Here is a 16,398-nt window from a genome sequence, read left to right as displayed (position 1 = left end):
TTAAACAGCCGTTGAACATATCCTTGTGTGGCGAGGCTTTCAAAGTTTCTTTTAAAACTTGTGTAAAGCTTTAAGCTGTATTAGGAACTTAAACTATCGCACTTACCTCGGTGTTCAACAAAGCCATCTTCAAATACACACTATTTTACTAAAGTGCCATTAATTTGTAAAATTTGTGGATTCATAAAGGTATTAATAATTTAAGCTAATCCGAATATTTCCAATTTCAAAGACATAAATTAAAGAACATAAATTACTTCTCTGAATTTTAATAAAACCGCTCTAGAGCCAGAATTGTCGTAAAACATTTATCTATTTTACAAAATATCTCTAAAGTTAGAAATGGTAAATAACATAAAACCAGGACGGCAGGATCGATACATTCTAGATCTCATTGTACCTACCATAAACAACATTTTTCCATCAAAAGGAACCTTTATGTTTCATATAATATGTTTCTTTTATGTAAATATTATAATAGTAAATTGTTCTCTTTAAATAACTTTGTGAGTTATTTGTACACAGGATTCGTTATACCAACTAATATTGAATAAATTTTATATTAGAATGTCAAAGAAGTTATTGCATTTCTTAGAGGTGAACATTCAGACAAATTTTTAATGTGATGGAAGGTGATTAACAGTTTCCAAGGCGAGGACCTTCAAGATGATAAGCACAGCAGTCGGCCATTTGATGTTGACAACATCCAATTGAGGGTTTTAGTGGAAAACGCAATAACTTACTTGACAATCTAATATTTTGTATGGCTGTATAAATTATGATATAATCTCAGATTTTATATATTACTGTGAATTAATAAGTTCGAGTTTCTTATTTCATTTTAAATCTTTATAGATTTTACAACTGTAATGTAACTTTATTAAAATATTGATGTTACGATTGGCAATAATTATTGGTTGTTTTTCGAATACAAACATTCATAATTGGAAATAAAATTTTACAGTCGATTATATGTCACAAATTTTTTGTATCTCAAATGAAATTAATCGTCCATAACGTGAAATTTTATGATAGTTGGGTATTAATGGAAATTGTGTATTTATCAAATTTTATGTGTTTAAAATTAAATATTACATAAAATAGGACATACTGAATATAAAATGTTATATTAGATATAAATTTAATGTACTGTAATGAAAAATAAAATTGAATTTGAATATAATTTTAATATAAATTGATTTATTTTGATGATGAAAATGCAAATAAAAATGATTGTACATAGTTCAATTTTTAATTTTATATCTTAAGTAAAATTTAAGTGCATTAAAATTTATTGATGTAAAGAACAGATTAATTCAATAATTTAAATTTTTATGGTTGATGTTTAATATGCTACTTAAATTATTTAATTTCCTTTTAAAATATTAATTTTTATGTCTATACAGTTTATTTCTTTTTTTTTAATATTCCAAGACTAGGTTTATGGTTATAAATAAAGGTAATATTATAAACTAAAATTTTGAATAAAATTTCATAAAAATTAAATGAATTATTATCATTATGAAAAATATCAAAAAAAATGTGGACATTAGTTTTAATAGTTAATGAAAATTATGTTTAATAAATAATATACGTGTATTAATATTAATTTAATTAACTAATTTAAACTCTGCATATTGTTTTCGTTTTATTAGAGAGATATTTAATTATTAATATTTTTAAATTACTGTTGTTGTATAGTATGTGGAATTTTTTTGTGACATAAATATTTTATTAGCTTCTTTAGAAATTTTATATTATATTCATTGAACCTGACATTAACGTAACAATAGTACATGCAAGAGAATGAAATTGTTTATGAATTACTTTTAAATGCAATATATTTATCATTGTCAAAGAATAATAATAATTTTTATCTTGTGAGTGATTTTATTATCTCATACATTGTACGTGCGTTCCTGTTCTTTCGAAACTATTCTTCAAGGCTTGCAACGTTGAAACTAAATTTTAAGAATAAAAATATTTACTTTTATACCTATTCATAAGTTCAAAGCATTTCATATGAAATTTGTTGAATTTGTTTTTAAAACAATAGAATGAAACTACATATAATGCATCGTCAATCAATTTTTCTAAAATTTTAAGAATAAAAATATAAATTTTTTATCATTATTCATAAGCTCATAAATAAAATCGTGTTTTATTTTTTAGTATATAAAAAATGAAAACTGACATAATTTATAAATATTAAATATATTACAGTTTCTTCCGTATATTTAATTATATTTACAAATTGTCTTCAGTTACTGAAGTTCAGTATGTGTGGAACTTATTAGTTTTAGATTGTTTTACTTTAAGTACTTTAATCTGATTTTAAAACCTTTCATAAGTTCGTAAAGCACTTACATAAAGTAATATTCTTATTTTGATTATATAAAATTTCATAACCAATTGTTTATATAAATAAATATTAGTTTTATATATTTACAGAAATTAGAGTGAATATTGAAAAACATATTGATGCACATTTACGGCAATAAATTAAAATTGCCCAACATCTAATTTAATTAAGAATTAAAATAAAAAATTCTTTAATTAGTTAGTGTTAGTTTAGATTTTTAAATTTATTACTCATTTTAAACTATTTAAATATGTAAGATTACATAATTAATAAATATTAAATTTAATAAAGTTTTTTTCGATTGTTTAGTTACATTACCAAATTTCCTTTTTCAGCTGTTGTAGTTTAATATATGGAGTTTATTTGTGGTATAAAGTTTTATTTTCTTTAAGTATTCTAAACGAAATTCGTTCAATTTGATTTTGAAACGTTTTATAAGTTCCTAGAGCATTTACATATAGTAATGATACTTCTTTTTTTATTATATTTAAAGAAAGAAACTAGAATGAATATTGAAAGACATGCTTATCAATAATTAGTTATCACTAGTTTAGGTTATTAAAATTGTTTATTTCATTTAAATACGCAAGATTTTTAATATGATGAAACTAATCTAAAGATTATTTCGCTTGTTTGATCGTGATTCTGAATTGCCTTCTTCAGATACTCCAGTTCAGTATGTGTAATTTATTTTTGATAAAACGTTTTATTTTCTTTAAGTATTTTATATGAAATTCGTACATAAGAACAGGACATAACAATGTGCATGTAACAGAACAAAATATTTGTGAATTATTGCATTCATTCCAGAATGAAACATATTCAGCGTTGTCAAAGAAAATAATTTTCATTTTGATATTTACGAGTAACTGATTTTATTATCATCCTAGCTGCACGTGTGTTGAGTCTCCTTTAGAAAACCATGTAACGTATTGTTAAAAGCTCCGGATTAAATTTTAAGAATAAAAATCTGAATGAACCCATTGTACTCGAGCTATTACATGCATTTCGCAACGTATACAACGGTGGACGATTGAAGTGGCTGCAAAACCCTAGATCGTTTCGGGTGCAAGTTAATTTTGCGGCCGACGTATATTACACGGGGCACGCGGTTTTATGCCGCGGGATAGACGACGGCGGAAACAATGCCGTCGCAATAAATATCCTGACGGATACCGAAAATGGACGTAAATTATGCCGACTGGCATCGGTGCACGGGAAGTGCGGTTTCTTTGGCGCCGCACCTGATCTTTGTTTTACGGGATGCACGTACGATAAGGCTACGTCTGCAGCCCCGTTTATGTTTTGCCGGTGGATAAACTCCGGTGGATGCAACTATGCCAGCTTGATGCTGCTTTCGTGTGGCGACACGCTTTTTAAATTATCGCTTAATCAAAGGGAATTTGCCGGGGCACTTGCAGACTTTTGTGCGGCGGCGGTTTGTCGGTAAGTGGGGTAACGGGTTTCGATTATCGAATTCGCTCCTTGTTCCGCGATCTGCGATGCAATTTTTGTGTCAGGTTTTGTAACCTAAACGTGGAATTGAAATATTAAATTCTACACATGCATAATAAGTTGGTGAACTGACCGCGGTTATTGTTATTACATAAATCATCTATGTAATCATGTTGGTGAAGAATATTTAATTATAAAGCTGGACGAAACAAAATTTAATATCTACCCACAAACAAAGCTAAAACAAAACGCTAATAACGAAGCACGACATAAAATCTGAAAACACTAAAATGAAACCTGTAAAAGGAATAATTAAAATGGACGTAAACCCATTATACTCGTACGAACTTTGAGTAGAATAACTTCTACTTGAAATTTTATCACAGTTTAAAAGGAAACGTTGAATATTTTTTTGATTTTTTGTACACACAACTATAAAATAATAAATTAAATAGGATATGAAATTGCGAATATTTAAAAAAATGCTTTATTTTAAAAAATAGTTATATCTAATTTAACGGGTACAAAATTGTAATTACATTAAGTAACAAAATATAAAATTATGTAGTTAATGGACATTTTATTAAAATTGATTTTTAGATATACGTGTATTGAAAATAAATAATGGCATTGATATATATATGTAATTACATCAAGTTTTACAATTATATTAATTATATTGTATAAAATTCGAAATAAGTTAATTACAATAAATATGATATTTTGTAGCAAAAATGGAATAATATTTAAATTTTGTTTAAATATAAATTTGATGGGTTAAAAATGTTCTCCAAAGATGAGCTCTTGATTTTAATAGGAAGAATCTTAGTTTTCCATCTTTTCTTCAGTCATATATGGCAAAATCCGTATCTCGCCATTACTTGATCCTACAGAAAATATTCTGTTTATATTTTTTGTAGGAAATTGAACTCTCTACAAAAAAGTTATCTTACAATTTTTCATAACTCTTATCGTTTAGAAGATATCGGAGGTCAAAATTTTAAGAATTTAACAATATTTTTATACTCGTTTATAAGTAAATATTTTATCTTTTTAGGAAATTAAACGCTACACAAAAAGGTCTCTTGTTGTTAATAGATTACTCTAACCATTTAGAAGATATTCGTATTCAAACCCCAATGTTTTTTATTAACTTATATTACTTTATTTTATATATAAAGCATATAATTAAGATTAGATTCTGAAAATGTATTTTAATTTAAACTGAATTTTAGAAAATATTTTTTGTAATATTTAAATTTGCATTAATTTTGTGTTTTATTTATAAAAGAATAAAAATTGGTATTAATATTAAATGAAACATCATTATATCGAAGATTATTAGATAACCCTGAACATTCTATAAAAAATTTTCTGTTTTCTAAGTAATTAAAAAATAGATGACATTTAATTATCATTTTTGTATGTTATATCTAAAGCATAAGATCAATATTTAGTTTCTAATTTGTTACAAACTTTGAGAAAAGTTGGGAACAATAAATTTTCGTAAATATTCATAACAGAAATTTTAAGGTTATAAAAATAGAAGAAAATAATATAATTGCATTAAATTATTTTAAAATTTAACAATGACGTATAAAGTTTCACTATTCTTATATGCCAGTAAAATATTTTATTACATCTAAAAGAATAAAAATTTCTATTAATATTAAATAAAACATTACTTCTAATATTATTTTTTTTCATATTAAATTAGATCACTCTGTATTTTAATTTAGAACTTTAATCATGTAACTAACGATAATATTGCCCCTAAAGTAAAATTTAAGAACAAATTAGATAACCGTGAATATAAAATTTTAACTTTAACTGATGCAATGAACCCTAATATTGCTCCTAAAGTAAAATTTTATAAAATAAAATACATATGAATAAAAATGAAATTAACCCACATTTATCTTTTCATAGTCTATTCAAAGTTTTAGTTTTAATATAATTTAATGTCAAATGATGTAATTAAAATATACATTTAATCCACCACAAACAATTTTATTTTAAAATATTTAAATATTTACTTTGCTTTATGACTCATTTCAGTTTTAACTTTAATAAGAAAAATTAATAGTTATATAATCTATACATATAAATAAAATTGGAGTGTCTGTTGTAATATTGAAATAACCGTTTTTTACTACATGCATATGAATATAAATAAAGTACATACACCAAAATAACATTTTTTACAATGTATGTCCCTCTGTCTGTCTGTCTGTTTGTTCCGGCTAATCTCTAAAATGGCTGGACCGATTTTGACGCGACTTTTATTGACAGGTAGCGGAATGTAATAAGGATTAACTTAGGCTAGTCGCGGGTACAGCTGGTTAATCATAAAATTAATTTAAATTAAAAAGAATTGTTCTTTTAATAAAATGTTTAGTTATTTCTTACGTTTTTAGTAATTTTTTGGGAATTCAGGGAGAATTAGAATTATTTATTTTTACTTTTTTAATGATTTTTCATGAAATTAGTATTAGTAAAAAAATAAAAATTCATAAAGTTATTAAAGGAAACTATGTCATTTAATCAGTATGCATTTAATCGTAAGGATTTTAATCCTATAGATTTTAATTGTATGGAAATTGATCGTATGGAAAATGATTATATGGATTTTGATCATATAGAAAATGATCGTATGAAAAATGATCAAATGGATTTTAATCGTATGGAAAATGATCTTATAGATGTTGATCGTATCAATTTTGATCCTATGGATTTTGATCGTATGGAAAATGATCGTATGGATTTTAATCGTATGGAAAATGATCGTGTGGAATTTGATCGTATGAAATTAGGTCACTTTACGTTTTTAGTAATTTCTCACGTTTTTAATGAATTTTTGAGATTTTAGTAGTTTTTTACGTTTTTAGTAAATTTTTACGTTTTTCGTAACATCGTTATATTTACTGTATGTATATATATTTCTTTAAGACTCATTAGTATTTACTACTCATACGGGAATTTTTCTTCGAAACTAAATTGTTCGAGTGGACCGAAATTTCTTCCAATTTTGCTTTCACAAGTAATTTATTTCACAATAATATTCACATGAAATTTTTATAATTAAACATTTTTTGGTTATAGAAGTGTAATAAACAGCTTGTTAAATATAAAATTAAAATAATATTTTTTTTATTTTTAAAACATACACTTTTCTGAATTTATTTTAATTTAAATTGAACTCTAAAAAAGGTGAGAATAATAATTTGTCGCAAACATTGGTAACAGAAATATTAAGTTGACAAAAATAGAAAATAATAATATAATTGCATTAAATTATTTTAAAATTTAATAATGACATGTCAAGTTTCACAATTATATGCCAGTAGAATATTTTATTATCTCTAAAAGAATAAAAATTGCTATTAATATTAAGTAGAACATTACTTCTAATATTATTTATTTAACATTAAAATAGGCCACTCTGAATTTTAATTTAAAACCTTAATCTAATAATATTGCTCCTAAAATAAAATACATTTATATAAACGTTAAATTTTTATCTTCTCATATTCTATCTAAAATTTTAGTTTTAAAACATTTTAATGTGAAGTGATGTAATTAAAATATATATTTAAGCAACTACAAGCAATTTGAAATTAATGTTCTAGTTTAAGAACTACTTTGCTTTATCAATATTTTTAATTTGTATTTTTCCATTATATTAAATTATTGGCATTTTAATATGAAAATTAATGTGGCGTATAATGGTTTGCATTGGTGGTTGTTAAATGTAAAATCACAAAATATAATTCCACTTCTCCGATTTTTGACAAATGTTAAGTTTATTAATCCTTTACAACCTGATTTGCATACAATTCCCTGTCGATGAAAATAAAGTAAGAAAATGATATTTAATTAAAGTCTAATAACAAATCACTTATTTCGCTCAAACAGACATGTCGAAGGTAATAATAAATTGACGTCTATTATTGAAACACTACAATGGTAAGCAATTTCCGCGATAAAAGGCTAAATGTGATGGATAGACTGGCCGTCACTTCGGTCGATCGTTATTTCAATTCAAATTTCTCTATTGTCGCTTATCGATTGTTGATTTAGGAACAGATAGGTCATCACGACATAAATATGACTACGATACTGTCGTACTATTTAATTTTAAGTATTTTAACTGAATATTATGTTTTAATGCATTTTCTATAATGGCAGTGGTTGTGTCCTTTAATGCAATTAATAAAACAATCAATAAGTAACGTATACCAGAGATAAGGTTCATTGTTTAACTTATTTAAGTAAATTAACAGAAATGTGTGTCAGGTCAAAGTTGATATTATATAATATATATTATAATATAAAATATAAATAAGGTATAAAAATAAAAAATTAAGACATAACTAAAGTAAATAAATGTATAAAATTATAATATATTATAAATTATAATTTGTAATTTTCATAAAATTAAATATTACAAACATCTTTTATGATTAGGCGCTGTGGTAATGCTATTTCAGTGTATGCAGTCCATTAAAATTTTAAATATTATTAATATTAAAAATCCAACATTTTTAAACCCGCGCTTATCCAGTCTTAAAACTAAAGGTTCACCTGACATTTAACATGTCAACAGATCCGTTTCGTATTTTTCAAACAAAACCCGCCCACTTCCAAGCAATTAAAGACACATTAAATAAACAAAACGGCGATTTGTTTGGTTTCGAGTGCCTCCCGTCTGTCTGAATGCACTTACAGCGAGCGAAGTTGAAAATAAACGGTTTCTAACTTCTTGCACAATGCGAACTGCGAACGTACGAAACAAATATAGGTTCCAATTTTGATCTGAATTAATTAAGCCTTGACTCGCGTGAAACTCTACGTTCGAACAGGAAGTTGAGTTGGGTTGATCAGTTGCAGTTTTCCAAATTCGTTTGGCACGGAATAATTTAAAATCCAATTATAATTATTAATTACGGATGGTGGAATATTACTTTATAAACGTTTCCTATCTTGTAATTCAGTTGGATGAACATTTCTGTTTTGTGTATTTTATTTATTAATTTACAATTTGTCCAATTATTTGCCTTAATTATGAGTTGAAACAATGGAGTTTTGTAATATGCAATTATTTAATGTGTTCACAATTAATGCAAAATTTTAATTGCTGCACGAGGAAATGATGCACTTTTTAATTATAATGACATCACATGCAAGTAAAATAATTTATTTTTAATTTCAATCTTATCATATATATTATGAAAAATTTGCAGTAAAAAATATATTTGCTATTAAGTTGTTTATATTAAAACTTAGTATCAATTTATTAATTTATTATTTGGGGCTATTTCTATTAATTATTAATAATTATTTAATTAATATTTTTATATTTTTAACAAATTTGGTGAAATTGACAAGATTTAGGAATCATCGCCAAATTAATTTTAATATTGTGACTTAAAAAGGGCAAAACTTTGATTTGTATAAATTGCCAATTGGATGATCAGTAGACGAAGCTATATCTGGACTTGTTGATGTTGGTTGTTTGAAAAAGGTCGCGAATGACGTGTGGGAGGTTCAGGAAGACTTCATTAGATCAATGCCAAAGTGAGGAAATGTGTGTCTGGATCATACTCCAAGTGATTTTAATATTTTGGTTTAACATATGTAGAAATTGTCATTTAGATGAACTGGAGTCGAAGCTCTGTCCGGAAATGTTGAAGGTGGTTGCCTGAAAAATGTCGTGAACGACTTGTGAAATATTCAGAGATCATCGCCTAATTGATTTTAAATGTTTTGCTTAAAAAAGGTAAATCCTATCCTTTGTAGAAATTGTCTATTGGATAAACTGGAGTCGAAGTTATATCTGAAAATGTTGATGATGGTTGTTTGAAATTGGTCTTGAACGATGTGTGGGAAGTTCAGGAAGGCTTCATTAGATCAATGCCAAGGTAAGAAAATAAGTGCCTGGATCATTGTCTAAGTGATTTTAATATTTTGGCTTAACAAATGCAAAACGTTCGTTTGTAGATTTTGTCAATTAGATGATCTGGAGTCGAAGTTGTATCTGGAATTGTCTGATAGATAGTCTGGAAAAGGTCGTGAACGAAGTGTGGGAGATTCACTCATTCATATTAATGTCAAAGTGAGAAAATGTGTGTCTGGACTATCGTCAAGCTGATTTAATATTTTGACTTAGAAATGGTAACACATTCATTTGTGGAAATTGTTAATTAGATGAATTGAAGTCGAGCTAGGTCTGGAATTGTTGATGTTGATTGTTTGAAAAAGGTCGCGAATGACGTGTGGGAAGTTCAGGAAGACTTCATTAGATCAATGCCAAGGTGAAAAAATGAGTGTCTGGATCATATTCCAAATGATTTTAATATTTTGGTTTAACATATGTAGAAATTGACAATTAGATGAACTGGAGTCGAAGCTCTATCCGGAAATGTTGAAGGTGGTTGCCTGAAAAAGGTCGCGAACGACTTGCGAAATATTCAGAGATCATCGCCTAATTGATTTTAAATTTTTAGCTTAAAAAAGGTAAAATTATCCTTTGAAGAAATTGTCAATTTGATAAACTGGAGTCGAAGTTATATCTGAAATTGTTGATGATGGTTGTTTGAAAATGGTCGTGAACGATGTGTGGGATGTTCAGGAAAGCTTCATTAGATCAATGCCAAGGTAAGAAAATTAGTGTCTGGATCATTGTCTAAGTGATTTTAATATTTTGGCTTAACAAATGCAAAACCTTCGTTTGTAGATTTTGTCAATTAGATGATCTGGAGTCGAAGTTGTATCTGGAATTGTTGAAGATAGTTATCTGGAAAAGGTCGTGAACGACGTGTGTGAGATTCTCATATTAATGCCAAAGTGTGTGTCTGAATTATCGTCAAGGTGATTTGATATTTTGACTTAGAAAGGGTAACACATTCATTTGTGGAAATTGCTAATTAGATAAATTGAAGTCGAAGCTAGGTCTGGAATTGTTGAAGGCAGTTCTCTGAAAAAGAACGTGAACAACCTGTGAGAGAAAACTATTGAGTATTATAATTCCAAATAAAAAAAATTATTAAAAACCAAGACCCATAAATTTAAATCAATTATTTCAGTGAGCGACATCTGTCAGAAATTAATAATGAAAATTAACATTTGGAACGACAAACTTATGGAATCCGATGATTGACTTTTAATTAAAACTGCATAAATTGATACCGCACATGTAAATATCTGAGGCGCCACCGAATGGATTTTCAAATATTTACAGCTCCAATTACAAATAATTAACCCGGTGACAATGCGAGGCACATTAAATTATCGGCTGGTTAATTCACCGTGCTACGTGAATAATAGTCCGAAATAATTTAATATTTGAATGACGTACTCCAGGATGGCTAGGTACACACACGAATTGAACCGGACCGGCGATTCGGTCAATAGAATTAATCAGGCACCGTATCCGCAACATAAAAATAAAATAGGCCCCAGCACATTCAGCACATCGACTTTACTGAGGATCTAAATGGCTATTTAACACCCTTTTTGGCTTGGCGCCTGCCGAATATTAGCCGAAAAACTAAAGTTTGGACGTTTTTCGGCAGCATCCAAATTTAATTAAAAACATAAGTATGTTTGCGATTTAATATTCGATTTTTAAACGGTGCAAAAAAACAAAACAAAGGGGAAGCGTACATTCAAAAAGATGGTAGACATCAAAGTGAATGGGAGTTTGAAATGTAATCGATGCTATCGGTTTATAAAATAACTTTATTTGGGCCGTATCGGAGTTTGAGGTTTATGGTTTTTTTTTTTTGTTGTGTTTTATCTCGACGTAAGTTTGAAATATATGCCAGCGTTTTTTAGTCGTTTCAGTTAAATTTCGTTTTAATGACAAGTTGTAATCGATAGCATCCATGACATTATCGGAGAGGATGTTAGAATTAGCATGTAGACGTAAGTTGGTAGACCTAAAAATAACTGATTTTGATGTGAAATCATATAAATTATTCGGTTTATTGCTTTATTGGATAATGGGTAAGTTGTGTTACAGAATTTGAACACGATTTAAAATTGTGCCTTTAAAACGTTTCATTCGCCGCATGTATATAGAATTTTACCGCTGCAGTTATTAGAGGTTGTTCACTTTTTTCGGTTTTACTGACCCAAAAAGGCACTACAATTTTTGTTAAACTCTTTGCTTTGTTGCTAACGTTTCCTGAGGTACATTTCACATAATTTTTAACGGCATGAATAAAATAGCTCGGCGAACAAACATCGACTAAAACCCAAACCCAGCGAAATTTTACACTTGGACCGAGACCGAGAACCGAAAGCCGAAGCGTCTGTCGTTGACGTGTAATTTTGCATTTACTTATTTGCGGAACGTCGATGAAAATGCCATTGTTTTCAATAATATTTCGTAGCACGATTATGTCGGATGTCCGGTAATTCTGTTTCGCTTTGATGTCGAAACAGTGGAACTGAAGCAAACACAGATTCGTCATTGGATATTCGCAAGCAATTGATTTGCTATAATGCGGATGCGGGTCTGACCTACTCCACGGCCGCTGAAAGGGATAAATAGTGATGAGTCTCGTTGAGACACAAAGGGCACTTTTAAATTTGTATCACGAGATGTGTAGATGTTAGTCGTCGGTCGTTATTCCCGTGAAATATTCAATGGGACAAACGCCACATCGGACAATGGCGAACGGATAAACCCTGTTTACGTAAGATTAGCCGACCTAATTTCGCAAACGCGTCCACTGAAAATTACCGCCAACTTCGTTAGAGAATTTTGTTCAAATTGGAACAATTAAAATTATTGCTTTGGTCGCCCGCTGTTTCGGGTCCATTGTTTTTTGGATTATTGTTGGTGTGGAAGAAAACAGTTCTGGGAGTTGACCAAAAACTTGCCGCTTAGTTAATTTCTAAAATGGTTTTTCATGTTAGACTCAAGTCTCTGTTATTTTAAGCTTAGTTTTGAAAAAGAGTTTAATGTCAATTGCAATAATTTCATTATTAAAAATCAATCAGTTGTTTTTGATATTTTCCAAGAAAATATGAAACACAGTGCTTATTAAATTTAGAACAGAGTTTGGCATCCGTATATTTTAACTGTGTATCTTTTAATTAATTCATTATTAAAATTATTAAACATTGCTTTTATTAGATATCACAGTTTTTAAAATATAAAATAAAATCGTTTTAATTTTTCATTAAACAGAATTTCTTATTTGTTAATTGATTAAAAGGTACAAACGAAATTACAAATTATTGCACCTCTTTTATACATTTTTTCAACTATCAAAGAATTATTAACATAATTTTGTGGTAAAATTTAGTTTGAATTGAATTGAATCTTGTTCAAAATTGGTACAATTAAAATTATTCGTTTGGTTACACATCGTTTCGGGCGAATCGTTTTTTGAATTATTATTATTATTATTTAAAAAAATAATAATAATTTAAAAGGAAACAGGAAACTTATATTACGGATAGATTTAGATAAAAAAAATAATGAAATTGCATTTGCTTAAATTCGATATCACATTTTTATAATTTAAATTTTTATAATTTAACGAATAATTTTAATTGGTACAATTAGATTTAGATAAAAAAATTAATGAAATTGCATTTGTTTAAATTCAATATCACATTTTTATAATTTAAATTTTGTTAGTAATTAATTTTTCATTAAAGTGAGTCTCTTATTTGTTAATTGATTAAAAGACACAAACGGAATTAACAATTCCTGCAGCTCTTTCTTACACTTCTTCGACTAACATGGAATTAGAAAATATCAACGTAATTAAATAATTCGAATCCCCGGTATAATTTCGGCGGGATCGAACTGGCAAATAAATGCAAATGAGTTCCATTCTTCATAATTCGATACAAAAAGACGCTGGGGAAATTTAAAGTAGTCCCAATTATTTGAGTCGTCGATCCGGTTTTTACACAAATCATCACTGTCCCATGTTAAGGTACTATCGCGTTCATTGAAGTGGCAGACCACTTATGAACGCGATAGTACCTCTAGGCGTTTTCAAACACATTACGTCCGCCACGTCTATCGGCTAATTAGGGCACAAAGTCATGTTTTCGACATTCATTTTCCGACGTTTTTTTCCAGCTAGAATGGAATCCGTCCACGGAACGGTCTGAATCAGAGTCATCGGACTAATTGAGAAATTGAATGCAGTTTTGCTGAGGTCGACGTTCAGTGAGTTAACTGGCACGTAAAAATAATGTTCGCGATTACTTTTGACTTTGCAGTTATTAAAGAATTTGTAGAATGTTCAAAGTTTCCCATTATTTCAATTACAATAAAGTTTGAGTTGGGCGTCAAAATGCGTCAAAGTTGAAAAGTAATTTAACTAACAATAAGGAGTCGTTCATTCAGGACTGAGAACTGAAAAGGCTATTGTCCAACCGTACAGTTCACGTCCCTTTGGTTAGATACGTTAACTATATCATACGTAACCAATTATGAGCCACCGTACCTGTTTTCGGGCGTAATCCCCGACTGGATCCTTCGAAATCGTTCTGTCCTGACGCCCACAAATCGACATCTTTACTTAGGATAGCCGAGCCGGAAATTAAATAGAGATAATTAACCCGAAACGGGCCGCGAATTCTCAGCTTAAAACGAATTGAAAATACTAATCCCTTGTATTCAGGTAAAACGAGCACTTTAATTAGGTTTCATTACAATAAAAATTTCTGCTATTAGAATAAATATAACAATGCCAGTTAATTTTTATTCAATTTTATACAACACCAGAAAATTAATTATCCTTTTAGTCTTTGTAATATGTATGTGAAGTGGAAATCTAAAATTACACCAAACATTTTACGACTGTGGTGTAAGAGGTTGTTTTTTGTTAATTTTAGACTGCTAAAACCGAAATTGGCGGTAAAAATTTCCCAACATGTGATATTTTTCAATTATGACATTTTTTAGCAAAACTCAATTTAAAACGTTATGGCTGTTACTAGGGCTTCAGGCTGAATTTACTACGTATTACTCTTTTCTACGTTTTTGGAATAGCAAAACCATTACAAAGTAAAAGAATAACCTCAGAGAGGTCAATTTATTTCAGGCCAAGTTAACGTGAAGAATATAACATTCGTTGATACCAAAAAAGATTTTACCTCCACTTCATATCAAGTTTGGATTGATTTGTTTGTGAATTTTGTTCAAGCAATAGATAAAGGAGAGGAGGATTTTTTCCTAAATTAAGCGATGCTATTTTTAAAGGGAGAATTTTTGTAGGAGGTTTTAATCCATCTGATTCTGCCTTAGTTTAAGGATTTATCATCATTTTAATGAATATTCAGAATAATTAATTAATGACAAATTTAGATTGCTGTACAGATTATGAAAACTTCCAGATAAAATTGTGAAATAATTTATAGTAAAATTAAGTTTCAAAATTTATTCTCCATTTCTAAATTTAAGATTAGTTTTTATTAGTTTTAGATTAGATTTTATTAGTTTTGTTTGTCTTAATAGAATTTAAAAATACACTGATTTTCTTATAATTAATAAAATTCGTTTCAGTAATTAATTGATTTTTATTTTGAAATTAAAATTTATAACTTTATAAAATGCAATAATTTCATAAAATATTTTTTTAATAATTGTATAATATATATTGAAAGTAATTTCCATAATTTTAAATGAATTTATAAATTAATTAAAATTTGTATTAGGCCTTATAATAAAAGTGACATACAATTAAATTGAAAAAATGAATAAATCATATTGAATATGTGTAAAAATTAAATGTTAAAATGAATGAAACGAACGAAAGTGTTTAATGGAATTTACAGGTTAGTAAGCTGACAGAGAAGCAGTCGAAAAGGTTTAATTATATTTTATTTATTATTAATGATTTTATTGTTGCAGCATTTTGAATAGTATTAAATTTCAATGATTAACAAACCTTAATTAAATCATAAACACACAATGCTGAAATCAATCATTGCAAACAATATTCAGTTTAATTATATTGTTATAAACAACGACCCATTTAAATTTGTAGAATCAACAATAATTTCTTGAATAAAATCACTTTAACTATTTTTCGTAAAATTTAGATAGATATTTATTACAATTTCAATAAATAACAATGTTTTTAAATACGTTGTTTTAATCACTGACATTTTAGTATTAAACTGAATAAATGATTTATATATGTACTTTGGAAATTGATTTTTTACTTTTTGAAATTGAAATTTTTATGCATTTGTGGAATAGTCTCGCATAAAATAATATTATTTTAATGATAAAAATTAAAGTATTCAATGGAATTTACAGACAAACTGACATAATTAGAAAATTTAATTTTATTTAATATTTTATTTCTTAATTTGAACATTAATCATTATTATACAAAAAACTCATCAAACTTAAATTCATAATTATGATATTGTAAATACTCCCGTAGACTTGTTACAACATCAATCACAATTTTTTTATTCGTATTTGTGGAATGGAGTCGTTTTTTACATGTCGTTTCGCTGTTCGCATTATTAAATATAAGGAATACACTCTGAAAATAAGAGGTCAGTGTCGATCTTTTAATTTTATAAGACCCTTA

General features: G+C 27.7%; 1 protein-coding gene and 1 long non-coding RNA gene across 9 annotated transcripts in view; one reads left to right on the top strand and one right to left on the bottom strand.

Annotated features, from left to right (window-relative positions):
- Positions 1-16,398, bottom strand: part of LOC109599587 (collagen alpha-1(XVIII) chain) — a 233,932-nt gene that overhangs the window by 74,691 nt on the left and 142,843 nt on the right. The window lies entirely within an intron of this gene.
- On the top strand, positions 9,386-9,932 carry LOC126264521 (uncharacterized). The gene is made up of 3 exons (XR_007547212.1): positions 9,386-9,510; positions 9,617-9,738; positions 9,818-9,932. It is a non-coding gene; the product is annotated as an uncharacterized LOC126264521 (long non-coding RNA).

This window comes from Aethina tumida, chromosome 2, assembly GCF_024364675.1.
Source record: "Aethina tumida isolate Nest 87 chromosome 2, icAetTumi1.1, whole genome shotgun sequence".
NCBI classification, from domain to species: Eukaryota; Metazoa; Arthropoda; class Insecta; order Coleoptera; family Nitidulidae; genus Aethina; species Aethina tumida.
This window is presented reverse-complemented; position numbering and strand designations above follow the sequence as displayed.